At 38.5% G+C, this 17,152-nt stretch overlaps 1 protein-coding gene across 1 annotated transcript in view; it reads left to right on the top strand.

Moving 5' to 3' along the window:
• luzp2 (leucine zipper protein 2) overlaps nucleotides 1-17,152 on the top strand; it is a 127,617-nt gene that overhangs the window by 15,447 nt on the left and 95,018 nt on the right. The window lies entirely within an intron of this gene.

Below are 17,152 nucleotides of genomic sequence, written 5' to 3'. Positions count from 1 at the left end.
GTGGGAACTGAATGCAAGTCAGTGGGAACAATTTAAGGAGCTATTTAGAGGGCCGGTACTTCAAATCTACTCACTGCGTTTAGATGGACTTCATATATAGAAGACTAGCTACCTGTAGTTTAAGTAGGCCTCATATGCAAGATGAGTTTAGCACCTTTCCACAATTGGAATTCAAAGTGCTTTTAAATTGACATAAAGGGCTTTAAGAAAAGAAATACAAGGTAATAGAAATACATAGCATACACTTTTAACTAAGATTTGAAAGCATAAAATAAAATAGAAGATGAAAATATGCATAAAAAAGAATAAAATAGAAGAATAAAAATGATAGTGCAGTCACAGCGCAGCACAGGATATGAGTCAGTAGTTCCAAATTTAATTTAATAAAAGCCAGTGGCAGACCGTGTTTACTATATGAGCAAACTAAGCACTTGTTTAGCTTGTAAAAGTTTATTTTTTTTTTTTTTTTACTCTGAGTCCACTGTCATCAAAAATAGCTTCTTCTTCTGCCTCAAGTATTTACCAAAGTCTAAGCAGCATATTGGGCTATGCCATATCTCTGACTGTTCATCCCGTCAGTGTCTCAAAGCTTGTGTAAGATGTTATACAACTTACATTAATCCAACACCTCCCAACCTGAGATGACAACAAGTTCCTCTGAATATATTGCTTGGCTGCATAGCGAGCAGAATCCCATTACTTAAATGGATAGGACTAATAATAAAATATTACTTCCAACCTAACCGGATTAACAATGATCTTGTGCTCTTGGGAATTTGTTGAGCTGCCTTTCCACATAAACACCTTTTTATATACAAAGCTTTAAGCAAGTTCATTTTGCATCCACTGCTTTGTGTTCATGGGTTGCAGGAGGGATAATAAATACATGCTGGACAAACAAGGAGGGGGGAAAAAGGCAGGGCTCTTTAAATAGTCTGTTTGCTACTGCACCTCACTGTATAGCTGAATTAATGCCAAGTACACACAAGCTAAGTCGGGAATGCTAAGCATGGGGAAATATAAGCAGTTTGTAGACTTCATGCAACAGAAAATACAGATGAAAGCAAAGGGTGAGACACACTGAATCAGCAGCCAAGCCTGAACAGTGAGGCATGCAGAGCACCAGATTCTGATTTTGGTATCATCTTTTTCAATGTTCTCTTCCTGTGTGATGGTTTACACATTATTTAAAGAGAACTATCTAACAAAAAGATTTTGGGATACCATGACAGTACAGAATTAATCTCAGCTACACCAACACCTGGCAGTTCCCAAATGTATATGTTGGTTACCCAATTCATTAGTGATGTCCGAAAAGGCAAAGATGATCCGGTGGTGTCTACACATACGCTACAAGATGGTGGAAGAGGTTCTACATCTACACTAAGTCCCAAGCAGGTTTAGTAACCTCATCCTCGATTATTAGAACAGCTTCCATCAGAGAATTACCACAGGAGAGATTAGATCAGAGTTGCATCGCCTGGAGACATCCGGCATCATTATAGGCCGTACGATCTCTGTCACTCTACTTTCCTTGAACCTGCTGGTGAAGGCTGCAGGTGGAGTGCAGAGCCCCCCTGTGCAAGTCAAGATTGCTTCAAACCCTGATAAGAGAGTTGGATGGACAGTCTCACGGTGAAGACAACATTTCAGCTGGGAGGCAGGTGGCTTTTTGCAAGGGTTTATCATTTGGGTTGAGATGGGCTTTAAGCTGGTAAAATCAAGTTTCTTCGTACTCGAGAGAGACAAGGTCATCTGTAAGTTCAGTTTTTCTGTCTGTAGAGCTGCTATCCCTTCAACAACCAGGAAGCCACTGAAGAGCCTTTGGAACAGGTTGACATTTTACCTTAGAGATAATGCCTCAATTTGTGGGTTTTGTGCCTAAACCTAACTGGACCTTGAGACCTTAAGCATTGTCACCATAAAATGTTGGAAAAGGAAACATAACATATTGGTGTATGCTTGTAAAACATACAGTGGCAACATTTATTCCGGCAAATGTGTTGTCTGGGGTCCAAACATCTGTGGATAGACCTTCATGAATTTAGTGCTTAGTGTGGAATTGGTGTACTGCTGATGTATTTTAGAAGAAGCTTGGTTTCAAGAAGTAGTTAGCTCTACCTGTGACAATGGCCAAAGTAAACACCCAACACATTTGAAATAGGGCAGTTTTATTTCAGGAAGATTTACTTTAAGGTTTCTCTTCAGCTGGGTTATGTAGTCAGAAAGTGGAACCTGTAAATTGGATTAACAAGAAAAAAAAAAAAACAAAATCAGTGCCCAAACATTAAATTTTGATCTCACGATTAGCAGGTGAAATATGATGCATATAATATTGTATGTCACTGCGGAGACTTCTGGAAGGCCTAATTTCATGAAAAGCCAATGACAGGAGTTGACCAGTTGATAACCTCTTTGAGATCCCCATTCTCACTCATAACTATTATGAACTAATGAACTAGTATTAACTAATGACTATGTTCACCTGACTCACAATGCTGACATGTCATGACAGTGCCTTGAGCTCATATTGACAGGTAAAGGTAGTTGTGTTTGCGCTGCAGTATCATAACTTACTGCAGAGATACATGTTTGCCATTCCAGTCGCAGGCCTCCAGTGGGCCAACAGTTAGAGCAGACAAAGCGATACCTTAAGCAAGAAGTGCAGTAACTGTGGCTGAAGACTGACCTCATCAGTCCTCATGTTTGAATCTGCACATTTTAGCTTTAATGTAGGGGACTCTGTAATGGTACACGGGTCAACCGGCAGATCCGTATTTTCAAACTGAAACTATTAAACCATCAGAATGTCAGCGGCTTGCTGGCATCCGCTCACAGCTTCACACATCAGCTGCTATAGTATAGTTAGAGTTGTTTGCCTCATTTGAAAAACAAATGATAGCCCAGTTCAGACACACACACTGTAATTGTTAAATAGTAATTAGGATAAATTACCTGCAGTGATTTAAGAAGCACAACTATTCACTATGATGTCTCTCTGAGCTGTAGCCAGTTACTGCTTGTTTCCCTTCATAAATATAGATTCATTCTTGAAAAGAGTCTATCCATTGGTGAATACAATATGATAATATATTTTTCCTAGATATTTGTGGAATGTGCTTTTTTATTTATTATATAGTACCTTTTCTATAAAATAAAGTATATTTTCATCAACATTTTACCTTAAAATACACCCTGTAGTTACCCTCCTAGACTTATACAGCCATCAAGCATGTTTCTCAACAGCTTCCAGCAGTGCATCATGGGTATTATTTGTTATTTCCAAAGTTTTTGCAGATACATGAACCCATATTTGAGACATCAGTTGGAACTACAAGCTAAAGTATTATTTAGTTTCTTTTAACAAAATGAACAAAACTAAGAGATCCAAACCCTTTTATTAATAAATGATATGAAATTATGTACTGCAAAATACTGTACAGAGCTGACATTTGGTAACTCAAAGAGTCATGCAAGGACAGAAAGAATACAGAGGATGAAAGCTGAGTCCCTGAAGGATGAAAAATATTTTAACAAGGAGAGGGAAATAAATGAAGGAACAGGGTAGGTTTAAGTCTATCAAAGATTTATCTGCCAGAAAGCAAAGGAGTGTCTAAAGAAGCTGGAAGAAAGACCACAGCGCATTAGTGACAGGACAGAGAAAGCAGGAGATTTTTGGAGAGCTTTGGCACAGAGAGTGAGGCAGCTTTTACAGATCAACCAGTACAAAGTGCGAGTGCTGCAACATTTTCCGTATGAAAACATACTCCTCTTGTCAATCTGTTTGATTGTAAAGGTAGTAAACATTTGTTAAACCAAATATACATTATGAACAATACTAATAACTAAAATAGTAATAAACTTGTCAAGATCATGTTTAAATCTCTTAGGGTTTTTAATCAAATCTAATGAATGCGTTGATGGAATGAGTGGTTAGCTTCACTCTTCTGAAAGGCAATAGGCAGATTTTCCCTTGAGCACCTGCAGCCGTCTCACGTCTCTGACACCATGTTGATGTCACCCTCCTTTCCTGGTACAATGCCACTAATTGGGGTTTCCCATTATTGAGATGAGATGTCTGACAGCTCTGCAGTCCCTGTGACTCTCACTAGATCTGCAGCTTACAGTTAACCTTTATATGAATGTATTTCCTATATATATATATAGCATTTATAATATAGCACACACAGTGGTGCGAGAAATAATCTAATCAGATAATACATTATACTTCATAATGGCACTTTCTTTCACACTGTGAAAATTAAATAGTATCTGTTCTTACCTTTTCATTTTCAGAGACAAAAAGAATAACTGAAATAAATAAGTTCATTAACATGCATGTAAGAGTTCACAAAGGGCACTTCATTAACTATTTATGGATAATTGCAGGAGTTAATGGAGCAGAATGTGAAGCACATTCATGTGTGCGAAATTACAATTAATTCAGGATTAATAAAGAGGACTTTATCACGAAAATGCAAAAATGGTTTTATTATTATATATTTTCATTTATTTCCAAAGCTCATGGCCCAAAAAATATTTGTTTTGTCAAATTGCAAAATTGTAATTCTAGTTAAGCATACAATTTCAGCAGTCTGAAATAGTTGTGACATACTGTACACTACAATGCAGGTGAACATTTGTAACTCCATGATCTTGGTGGTGTCTGGTTTCAGAACACTAAGGTAGTCTTACTTGAAACAGGGCTGCATGGGTGGGTTGGACTATGACAAACTAAGGCAGTGAGGCCCAGTGTGGCTGGTGAAGCAGTCCTCTGTGAATTGCTTTGTGCATAATCTTGTGCTGTCACACCAGGCTGCAAACATTGTGCCCAACACATGTACGTGATGCTTAAAGAGATGGGAGGGATGGTGGCATTGGTGGAGTTGCTGTACATCTCTCCTGGAAAAAAATAAAAAACAAATAAATAAATAACATGAAAATAAATACTTTGCCCACAATTTAGCTCTGATTGTTAAAAGCGGATCCGTAGACTGAGGTGGAGAATCTGCAAACAAATCTTTATGGTGACTTTAATGGAAAAGGTCCATGCTGCATATGATGTGATTAATCATCAGCAGTATTGAAGAATCTTAGAGCTGCAAATGTCAACTGGGTCGTCCGGGGCCACAGAGAACATTACACGTGATCTGTGAGTTATGGGGTCTTTGACTCGTAACACACACCAGCAGATAGCAGCAGCTGGATGACAACATCAACACATCAGTCATAAAGGGCGATGGCAGTAGCCATAATGGTCAACAGTATCGTGTGTTGGTGACTGGAAATGGTCAGGTGAAGGGTGTCCTCATATAATATGTGTGCACATAGTTTCATCTCATCTTCCTCTATCAGAGTGCAGAGTACAGTGCTTATCTTTATGGAGCGTGGACTAAACCAAAGCCTGTTATTGAATTGCTATTATTAAATCTTCATTGGGGCATGAAAACCTCATCGCTTGTGAACCAGGTGTGTTGAAGTTCATTGAACAATGCAGTGTGCTATGCATGAGACTATGGAATTGCTTCTAATTGAATTTTTAAGGGGATCATGCAAACAGCAGGGCTGCCTATGCTTCACAGCACACAAACTGAAAATATCATGCTTCATGAAGGCTGCATGTCTGGCTGCTGTATGATGTGTGACTTCAACTGCACGTTTTGCGCAGCTTTTATCAGCAAATCATGTCTGGAACCATTACGTCTGCATAAATATCTGATGGTGACAGATCTTCAAAACCAGATAGTGAAGTAGTTGTTCACTGTGCTGTGCAATTCCACACACAAAGTGCAGATGGGTGATATATGAAGCTGGAAAAGAAGGTGGTACCGACATAAATTATCACATCTCAATGGCATAGCAATCAAATATTATAATATGAGCAAACTGAAACCTGCATTGAAATCATGGTACCAGTATTCTCCAGGCAGGTCTCGAAAACCAAGAACCAAGACTAACAATTAAATGGCCGCATACCGGCAAAAAACAAGACATATGTTCTCCTTCCAGGGAAGCGGAAGGATTTCTTTGAGCCAGCTTCCAGCCCTCCAGGGTCCAAACTCTTCAGAGGATATCAGGGACTGCAGGACAGTCCCTGGCACTGCCAGTAAATGATGGAATAATCTGGAAACAGAGGAGCCAATACTCTGGTCTGATGAGTATTTACCTACAGGGGGTATGCTCATCCCTTCCGTTTTATCTCAGCAAGCACATATGGTGCCCTGTTGCAGGCGCCTCCAACAGGAACGTCTGTTTTCCAGAGGATGCCTGCAGTTTATTTACACACTTCTGTGCACTTGTTGTATGACTATGCAGCGTTAGACAAAGCAGACCTCTTGTCAGAACAGGGGAGATTTTTCTTGTTCCTCAGGTCATTGTGCGTGATGTTGTGATATTTCCGCTGTGTGTGTTCCAGTCACAATGACAAAAATAATACAAAACCTTCCGAATCAAAGGCTGCCATTCCCCTCGTCCTTCAGACAGCAAGAACTCCTGCTGAGTCTACGTGAGCCACTCCACTTCATTTGCTTAAGTACACTTTTACCCTGACATCTAATGTGACAGCCATTCCTCAGGAGGGCATTGATTGGAGTGACCCCTATGGGAGTAAGGGGTACATATTTATGTGGCAGTTGGCAGCTGTCCTTAAGAATAATGCAATGGAAGGCCACTGAGACAGACATCGACAGTGAATAGTGGGTCCTTTAGGAGCTTTGAATTGCCTGAATCATCACCTTCATCTCTTTACAAAAATGTATGTTCACTTTAAATTAGTTTATCAGCTCGACCTCATGGTCCATCGCCATTTAAATGTGCCCCCAATCAATAATATTTACATAATGAGATTTACAATGTCAAAGAAAACTGTTCCAAAAATGCCTTCGATGGAGGCATCAGAGGTGAAGGGTGAACACGTCAGATTTCTGGAGAGAGTTCAGCCTCTCATAATTTGTCGCTACATTAAAGATGACAGATAATGATGCACTTTGTGTGTCTTTTGTAGGGCACATATTTCAAGTCAGCCGTTTGTTCCGCCAAATTAATGCCAGATACATCAAAGACAGCATATGTTGTTGGAGAGTTGTTGAATTAACTAAAAGCAAAAGCACAGAAATATGTGTAGAAATTATAGGTGTGTTCATTTGATGGCACTTGACAAAAACATTTTCATCTCAAACTGTGCTTTGCTGCAAAGTGAAAATGAGTGATATGATCTCTTGCCAGCCCGTTTAGTCTAAAAACAAATGCCAAAATAAGCTGACATTTTAGCAGATGGAAAACAGACTTGATTTTATCTTAAAAACAAAAAAAAACCCTTCAATTTTGAAGGACAATTTTCCGCATATCTGTGTGACTCCATATTGGTGTGGCATTTACTATAAATCAGCTTCTCCTCTGCGCTTCAAAATGCCTCAAGGCTGAATAAAAGGTCACACATGAGCTGAGGAAATCATACATGTTTGAAAGCATACTGCACTGAGGCTCTGATAATTTTGAAGTAATATATTTTATATTCACTAAAGGCATCTTTTCGGTGTACAGACAGAAGTGTGTGGTTGTGTCTGAATCTGCAGAGACCCGCACTCTGCCTCTATTTCCTTTTCCCATTTCCCATTCCCACTTTGGGCTTTTCTGGGCGTCAGCCTTTGTGCTGTTAAGCCGCTCAGGAGTCGTAAACTTTTAATTGTGTGTTTACAAACATCAACCGATATATTTGACATATTATGCCTTTAAATATATTATTAGAATTAAGAAATTCCCTACACTACAGTTTTCAAGATATAAACTTTAATGCCTTAAACATAGTTTCAGAATTGCACAGAGAAATACATCAAAAAAGCGCCGTAATGACTCCCAATTGTTGGCTGCCTACTTTTTATAATGAATGCAGTAATATGTCACCTTTTCTGTGTTTTTCCAGTGTCCCTATTTCAGCACACATAACTACCTCTCATTTCTGCACCGAAACACACAGGCACACACACATTTTAACATGATTTTCTAGATGAATGTTGCTGTTCAGTGTCAGACCTCCTGCTGAGTTGTTTGGCCCAAGAGTAGCAGCCACTTAACCTCTGTCTTATAGCAACAACCCCACAAAGCAGATTTCCCAGCGTGGTTTCACATACACACCTGACGCAGGGAGAGGTGAGAAATTTGTCTCCCGTCAGTCCATGTTGATCTTTATAAACCTAACAAATTTAATTCAACTTTGAAGTTAATATTAAAAGCATTAAATAGCTTGAAGCTAATATTACAACTAACCGATAGCCATCAGCCCTTTTATAGAATTATTGTGGGTTTCTTGTGTCGTATCATGCCTATTGTTATTTTACTCTGTGATATTAAAGTCTCAGATCAGATTAGGCACCTCTCGAATGACAAGATCAGCTCCCTTACTGCAGGCTCTCAGTGATTTCGAGACCTGAGGACACAGTAAACTCACCGTCACTATGGCAACCCTCAATATCCACATATCTTCACACTTTAATTATTGAGCGCCACATATTAAAGAATTGCAGATGAGATAGTTTTGCAGCTTGTTCTGTGACTCTGATTATTTTGGTGCCATTCATTTGGTCAGAGAGTAAATTAACTAAAGGGTAAAATAAATTACTAACACGAGTCCATTTTGCAATGAAACACACCTGAATACTAATCTTTTCACTGTGAGGATTCTCACTGTGTGATCTTAACTTTTTATTATTTGTTGAGGATTTCAGTGGGCCTCCGCAGAACTGTTGGGTGTCAAAGGACCCTTTTTGATCAACTATATGACCGTAGTCAATGAAATAATGAGACAATAAACTCAGGCACTCATTTGTCATCTAAAAGTCCCTTGTGTGCTTTTACAATCTAAAAAACCTTCAAGATTACAGCCTTGATGCAAAATTGCATGCCGCTTTGCATTTAATACTGTGTCTGAAGTGGGCTGGTGTAAAGTAATGGTCAGCTGAAATATCACAGATATGAGCATAAGCCTCATTTGTGGAATGACGGTACAGGGACATCAAGAGATTTTTGATGTGCAAGTTAGCTGTTTTGCTAACTTATGTAGATACACAGCTACAGAAAATAATAAAGATAACGAGTATTCAGAAGTCATTTGTTAAAAACAAAACTACAGGAGCAACAATATGATTAATTATGGACCATACAACAGCTGCCAGGAGCACTTTTGGCACTTACGCTTCCAAGACATTAATAGACTCTGTAGCGCACTGAATATGTAGCCACAGATACATTTCTGTGCTGTTCGTGCACGATTTCTCACGTCTGATGAGCTTTCCCACGTCTGCATTATACCCATCAAGTGCTTTCAGAATTGCTCTTCATTTTTTAATGATGGGGGATGACAACCTGTGAATGAAGCGTGGCTGATTTGCACTGCCAACTGAAAAAGTAGAACTCAAATACTGACAAGCTGTCACTGAACACCAAACCCTCGGGCTGATAGATTTTTTTACTCCCATTCTCAAGCTGTCTCGCTGTCATGTAACACCCTGCTATGCCTGACCTCCCACCACTCACAAACCTCTTATGTGCTCAGGTACGGCCTTTCTGCTTCTCATTAGGATTTATCAGAACTGCTTCACTTTGTTCATGGAGGCTCAGTTGGCACAAACTGTAGTAATCAAAGCTGAAATTAGTGATATGTAATCAATGACCCATTTTCAATGTACAGAGATGAAGTTTTGACTTCAGGGCGAGTTTCTGTTGAATTATTTCTCCAACTCTAATCTCTAAATCTAATCTTTATCTGTCTTTCTGAGAGAATAAAGCAGGTCTCTGGTGTTTACTTTCAATATTCAAGTTACTTAAACTTTTGTGATTTTGAGAACTTTTGCGATTAGTTTTTTACCAAAAAAAAGAAAGAAAAATAAGAACTTGCCCATGAGAATTTAAGTGCGGTATCGTAACTTGTTTTTTGTTTTTTATCTTCCAAAGTCATTTTTCCAGTTTTTATTCTTAGTTGTAATCTCTGCTGTCTAAAAGCTTTTACTGCATTCGCTCCTGTCTAGCTTGCTCTTATTACAGAAATGTCTGCACTAACTGTGACCCCTGGATTCCCTCTTGGACTGATTCGCCTCTTCTGTCGAGCTGTGACATTTAGTTTGCAAACATCTGAGGGCTTATGGAAAATGGTGTTCGTCAAAGGCTGCTAAAAAAAGAAATCTTAAAGTATTATTTAAAAGGTTTTCAAAAAGCTACCATCCTGATGTCAGACATAATGTTGTGGAGGGTTCTGTTCTGAGTTTTTACTCAGTTGCTTCATTTCAAATGTCTTTGAATGAAGACTTTGAATGATTTGAAGGATTTTTGTTAAAGCAAATTGGTTTAAATTTAAATTTTCACTCTTATTTGTTGTGCCCACCCTTCCAAGAATGTCCATGCTACTCAGTATCTGATAGTACACAGTGTCCTATTGCAGGGAAGATTGCTCAGAAAACAGCACAGTGTTACAATGGCTTGGTTTTATGTTCCCCAAATGTAATTTCGCCCCTCAGTTCATTGCAAATTGGAAATTTAAACACAATTTTCAGCTTTTGTAACACTCAGATTTCTGCTCTTGTAGGTTCAGAAAGAAATGTGGATTGAACACAATATACACTGTAAGAGTCTCAAGAGAAAACAAGAAGAAAAATATGACGATTGAACTAGAGAATGTTGCAAAATTGCTGCAACTCTACTGTACTTTTGAAACCCATGTTCACTTAGATTTTTTTTTTTGTAGATTATTTTTTAATCTGGTATATGTTTTTTAATACAGCCCTTGTATGTAGGAAGTGAATACCGAAACTGCTGAGAAACCGTTCAACAGCTCTCTCATTTAGCCTTGTAGGTGCTGAGCTGTGGGTGTATATTCGCAAGTTATTTGTATTTATGATTCCCTTATAGAGGCTCATCTGTCTTTAGCTGCTGTCACTAGATGTGAATATGATGATAAATATCCATAAATAAATGAATCGTTGTCAGAGGATAAAATGAAGCCAATAACACCTCCAAGCAATTACAAGAACAGTCTGCTCCAACACAGAGTTCAGCAGTTTAACCAGAATTCATTAGAATGATGCTTGTCCCTCAGAAAGCTTTCAGGCAGAACACACAGGCTTTTGTTTGACATATATAAAACAAGCATGATTGTGTGCCATTGATATCAATATTTTTTTGTTGTGTTATGTTCTTTTATGTCCCCAGTTTTGGAGGCTTTATTTCAGTGATTGTTTTTCAGGTGTTAACAGTTAATATGGCAAATCTCCTTCACTGCCAACAGATCAGTAATTGTAGAAAAACCAAGTGTCGGGTGTGTAACACGATTGGAACAATATGAATCCTGTCTAGTGTTTTTCTTTTTCCTTTGAAACTGTCCTTGCACCACATGAGACTGGGTTTGTTTGGTATCTTGCTAAGAAGAAGAAAAGAGCATCAGCGAGAGGATGCCAAGCCGTTTTATTCCTCAGTGTACACTTTTTGTCTGCAAGCTTAGCGGCAGCTAACAAACAGATTGACCACAGTTGAACCTTTTCAGTTAAAACACTACGCAGGACAGAGGCTGAAAGTAATGTGATCCACAGTTGTAAAGATCGGAAGCAAGACAGCTGGTTTAATAATGTCATTAGTAACACTTCGAATGACTGCAATCCCATGAAACTGCTTTTGTGCATTTCTATTTTGGAAAAATAGACATAAAGTATTTTTTCTTAGGTCTACATGTAGCCATTATGGCAAAGCAAATGCTATATACTGCCATAATCCATAAGCCATAATCCTGAGCTACTGGAAGAAGAACTATTACATTCAGTGGTCTACAGAGTCTACTTAGTGAGACTGAGTAAAACACTCTGCACTCAGCACTCAGTAGGACTATTCATTTCAACAGTGTAGGTTTTAGACTTCATTTTCTCAGATTCACATCTGCCAGTTTTGTTCAACATGGGATTTATCACACCTCTTTAGGCATATAACAGAGCCAAAAATCAGCTGCAAGTCACGTAATTCTTTTCCAAATGTGACAAACTTCCAGAATATGTAATTCTTTATAAATGATTCCATGCATTTATTAAATGTAAAATGTTGATACCATGCAGGAAAACACATAATTGCTTAAAAAGTCTTAAATGCACTGCATTATGCACACGGCATAGCATCAGTCATTTGATTATGTGTTTAGCATTAGCCTGCGTGTTTCCTTCCCATTATTTATTTGTCTGTTCGTCCCTGTCCTCCTCCCATACTGATCCTTGAGTATTTATCCTCTCCCTACTTGTATCCTCAGAGGATTGCTTTGTCCTAATTGGAAAGCTGAGTTAATTATCCCCTAGCCTGTACTTGGCACATCATCTAAACCTCCCAAGAGAGACTGTTAAAAAAGAAAAAAAAAATCTTGCAGCACTAAGGTGAAGAATGGGGATGTAGCAGAACTCTGACCTGAATTGCTACACCCAGATTGATTGATATGGATTGGGGATGGAGAAATAAAGAGCATCAATCATAGTTTTCAGCTGTCAGCATTCACAGGGATTTCATAGAGCTAATTGGAAAGGCCTGTGTTAGATTGCAGTTTTTCATTTAGCTTCCCTCAATGTTTCACCAAAAAGCTAGTCCTCTGTTTGTTTGGTCTTAATGAAGTCACAGAATACCAAAGAATGAAGAAAGAAATGAACAAAACTAAGTAAGCTGGGCTGGATATCCACAGTATACTGTATTCATGACTAACTGTTTGGGTATCCATTTGTACAGGACAATATTAGCATGAGAAAATGTATTAATAACCCCTAATTTGTTAGTATGTTTTAAGATTTAAGCAAACTGCAGTGTGTGACTGTAGCATTTTGTCTAACCTCAGGGTTTGGAAACATTTGGCTCACAAACCTTACTTGGCTCCTTTGAGGAAATCTAATGATGCTTTAATTTCAAAGTTTTTCACAAAAATCAATACATGAAAAGCAGATTTGGTGGCAGCCAAAGTGTTATTGACATAATTGCTACCTAAAGCTGACTGTTGAAAAGCTGAGAAGAAAAAAAACATGACATTTTGCATGCTGACCAACAGGGTCCAGTATTGCTATAGAAGAGTTCACAAGGCAACAACCAGTATTCTGCATAATGCAAATCTACCATCGCTTCTACCACCTAGAATTAACAACATGCAGCCAGTTGTTCAGAGTATGAGGTTGACTTGACCAGGGAATAACCACTTGTCCTGTGAGTTTTGTGAATCACATTACAAAACAACACTTATTATGACAAGAAAACGATGATGATCTGATAATGCTTTGCAACAGAGTGGGGCGTCATTGGATTTATTGTGGCACAGCTTCTCTTGGGACGAATTCTATTCAATTTTCCAAAAAAGAACTGACATTATATGTTTCATATTAAAGGTGAGAGATCCTGGAGCAACCCCCAAAAGACCTGTGTGAAGTGACAAGATTACATAAAGCACAGCTTATGGGTACTATCGTCTTCAAAGTCCTGTGCATTCTGTGTGCCATTACTCTGCTGCACTCCTAAGAAAAAAGTCAGTCTGAAAAAAATGAATGACATCTCAGACTTATTACAATTTAATGGAGCTCCAAGATCCTTTCCTCTTGCGATTAAACACAAGTTGAATTAAATTTTTCTTATCGTTGCGCTCTGAATAACAAATCAAGCCAGAGAGACAGTTTCAAATGTTGGTTTCAGTTGTAACACCATCTTGTTTATAAATGCTGGCAGTGTATTATTGCTGAAGCTATTAATGTGTCAGTATCGGTTACCTCTGTCACAATATGTCCAACATCTGCAGCTAAAACAAATATGTGCTAAATACTGAAGATTCAAGCTATTTCATATAATCTCTATGCAGATGGAGGTTTGGCCCAAATCAAACCGCCAACACAAAGTTGTTCTAAAATCCAAAGTGGTTCCAGCTCCGTATGAGCACGAAGTGCAAACAGTAATCTCCTTTATCAGATGGATCTGATCGTATTTATTCTTTTCATACGTGCTGCTTCCTGTATTTTGTCCCTGGTGGCAGCTGAGTACATGTGCTGACCAAGGAGACTGAAAGAATCTTTAGACATCCCCAAAGACAAGACAACAAAGTAAAGGATAGATAGATAGATAGATAGATACTTTATTGATCCCGAGGGAAATTCAAGATAACATATAGACATATATGGCTTTAATTACAAATAAATTTCACCATAGAGCCATAGATTAATCTGCTGATGAAATGTCTGAGTAAGCCATTCTGAACTCAAATGGTCTGCCCATATAAACTGTCACAACAGAAACATCACAGTTTTGTGTTGCCTCCTTCGGCAGACCATTAGTCAAACATCCAAATATATTCAGTTTAGTCTCGTAAGTCATGTTTCAATGAGCATATTTTTATGCACATTTTAATGTATTGCATTAGAAACTTTGGATGGAAATAGCAATGTTCTTTAAAAAAAAACCCTCAGTCTCTTCCCAGATATTCCCATAAAATTCCAAAGATTAATACCTAATGCTTCCCATTGGGCACATTATTCATAGACATGCTGTCTCTTTTCATTTTTGTGCTGGTTTCCTATTGACTCGTATCAAACCTTTTGCAAAGCTTGTGTAATCATTGTTTTATCCTCTCAGATCATGTTTTTAAAATGTTTTTAGAAGGATAGAAACCTTCATACACGACTTCATCTCAACATAAATGGATCACGACATACATTTTTTTTTTTATTTTATCTATTAATGAACTTCTTTCACGAACACTAGCTCCTAGTATGGCTTAGAGATGGATTTTAAGATTTTTCTAATTAGGTTTAAGGCTCTTCATCTCCCCTGTCCCTGCTGTGGCTCTGACCTCAGAACATCTGCTACAAAGTGGTGACCTCTTGTGGCAATAGTAATTATGAAGTCAGGTGATGTAGTATAGCAAGAAGGACGACTTTGGGGTGGGTTCAGATAACACTGAGCTTTCCTTGTTTCACGTATGAAAGCAAAAGTCAGTGATGAGTTATGGTAACTTGTGCCCTTTTGTGACTTTTTATGTTATCAGTTTACTTATTTAAACCTAACCAAACTACAACTGTTTCATGTTGTTGTTAACCACATGATGACCAACGTCTGGTCATTGGTACTTTCCAACAGGCCTGTATCTCTTATATCTAATTACATGTTGTAATTGGGAGTGAATGGTAATCAGTCTGTTTAGTCATTCAGTCATGTCGGCACTATGGGAGGATTGTTGTCTGCTCCAGAAGGCGGGCTGACACCTAAAGGGGACAGAGCACTAGCAGTCAGTTCTGAGTTCCTGGAATGGTCTGCCTGAAGATTTCCGGTGATCTCCTTTAAGCCCTATCTTAAAATATACTTTTATCAGAGAGCCTTTCCTGATTTTACTTGAGATTTAATGCTTTTTAATTTGTTTTCTTGTTTTTATCTGTCCTCTTGTTTTTATCTTTTCTTTTAAAACCTGATGTTTTGTTGTTTTTTTTTCTTATCTGCTTCATTTTGCTACATTTGTGAAGCACTTTGTAACATGGATTTTCAAAAGCACTCTATAAATAAAGATTTCATAAATAAGATAAAGGACAAACACAAGCACAAGCTAGCAGATAATGTTGTGAGAAACCAGGTATACCTAACCTTTACAGTCTAAAACCCACTTTGGACCCTCAGTGAAGACATGAAATACAATAAATTCAAAGATATCCTTGCAGGAGGAAATGGGGGAAAGACTTGAACTGAGCAATATTCACTGAGCATGTAGCAAAACAGAAGAAATGGACATATGAGCTGTGAAAATGAAAAATTGGGCGGCACGGTGGTGCAGTGGTTAGCTATGTCACCTCACAGGAAGAGGGCACCAGGTTTGAGTCCACGTCTGGGCTTTTCTGTGCGGAGTTTGCATGTTCTCTCTGTACCTGGGTGGGTTTTGTCCAGGTACTCTGGTTTCCTCCTAAAGTCCCAAAAACATGCATACTGGCTACTTTACATTGTCCCTCAGAGTGAGTGTTTGTGGTTGCCTGTCTTTGTGTGTCGGCCCTGTAGTTGACTGGCAACCAGTCCAGGGTGTACCTCGCCTCTCGCCCGTAGCCAGCTGAGAAAGGCTACGGGCCTATACCTACTTATCTGCGCAGATAAAGTAGGTATAGAAAATGGATGGATGGAAAATGAAAAATTGTTCACCAGCAAATACATTTAATGGCTTCTTAGATTGAAAATCACTGCCGCCGTGTTCTCTTTTGAGTGAAAGGGCTTTTCCCGGCTTTGAGATGAGGTTCTGATGTTGCACACCCGGGATAACTGTGATCAGATGCTCAGCACCGCTCAAAATATGTATTGACTATTTGATAGGGTGTTGACTATCTCAGAGACTCCAGTGAAATCACATGCTTCAGCCTAGTTAAGAACCCTGGAGTGACGATCTCTTAATAGAGGAGTTCTGTTCAAGGAGCTGGAGAGATGCAGCAAAGGAGATACTTGATAGAGTGGCTGCTTTGGAAAACTGATGAGAAAGACTTCATGCCTTGAATGTGATCAAGATACCAGCCCACCGTCTCCTGGTCATGGGCAAGTTCGTGTGTAAATTGAAACCTTGTAAACTGACAGACCGACAGACTCTCATCTGTACCTCATGCACATCCACTATGTTATCACACATGGCAATGCAGTCTACTATGAATACCAAGTCCAATCTGCAATAGTCACCTAAGAACTGCATTACCAAGGTGAAATGTTCACCGTCCTGATCAATCAGTCCTTCCCATCAGTCTGACACAGGCAAGTCCACAGGAAGGAAAGCAGCGCTGCTATCTGCCTTTGATAATAGACTGAAGCATATATATATATATATATATATATATATATATATATATATATATATATATATAGTAAGTATCTTTCAGATATAATAATGTATTTATTTTGCATATATTATGTTTTCATTACTTAATATTATAACTTACTCCTTGCAGCGTTGGGCTTTTTTGGAAATTGTGATACTACACACAATACTAGGAATAAAGGCCTAATTTAAAGCTGTTAATCACAAGAAAATATTTTTTTGTTCTTCAGTCAAATCTTTTCTGAAGTGTGTAATATGCAGCCCATCAAAACCAGTTTGATTACAATTTAGTAACTGCTGATTACTACTACACCAAAAAATGCAGACACATTA

This window comes from Scatophagus argus, chromosome 1 (genome assembly GCF_020382885.2).
Source record: "Scatophagus argus isolate fScaArg1 chromosome 1, fScaArg1.pri, whole genome shotgun sequence".
Lineage (NCBI taxonomy): Eukaryota > Metazoa > Chordata > Actinopteri > Scatophagidae > Scatophagus > Scatophagus argus.
The sequence above is the reverse complement of the archived record's forward strand: the minus strand, read 5'-3'. Positions and strand labels throughout refer to the sequence as shown.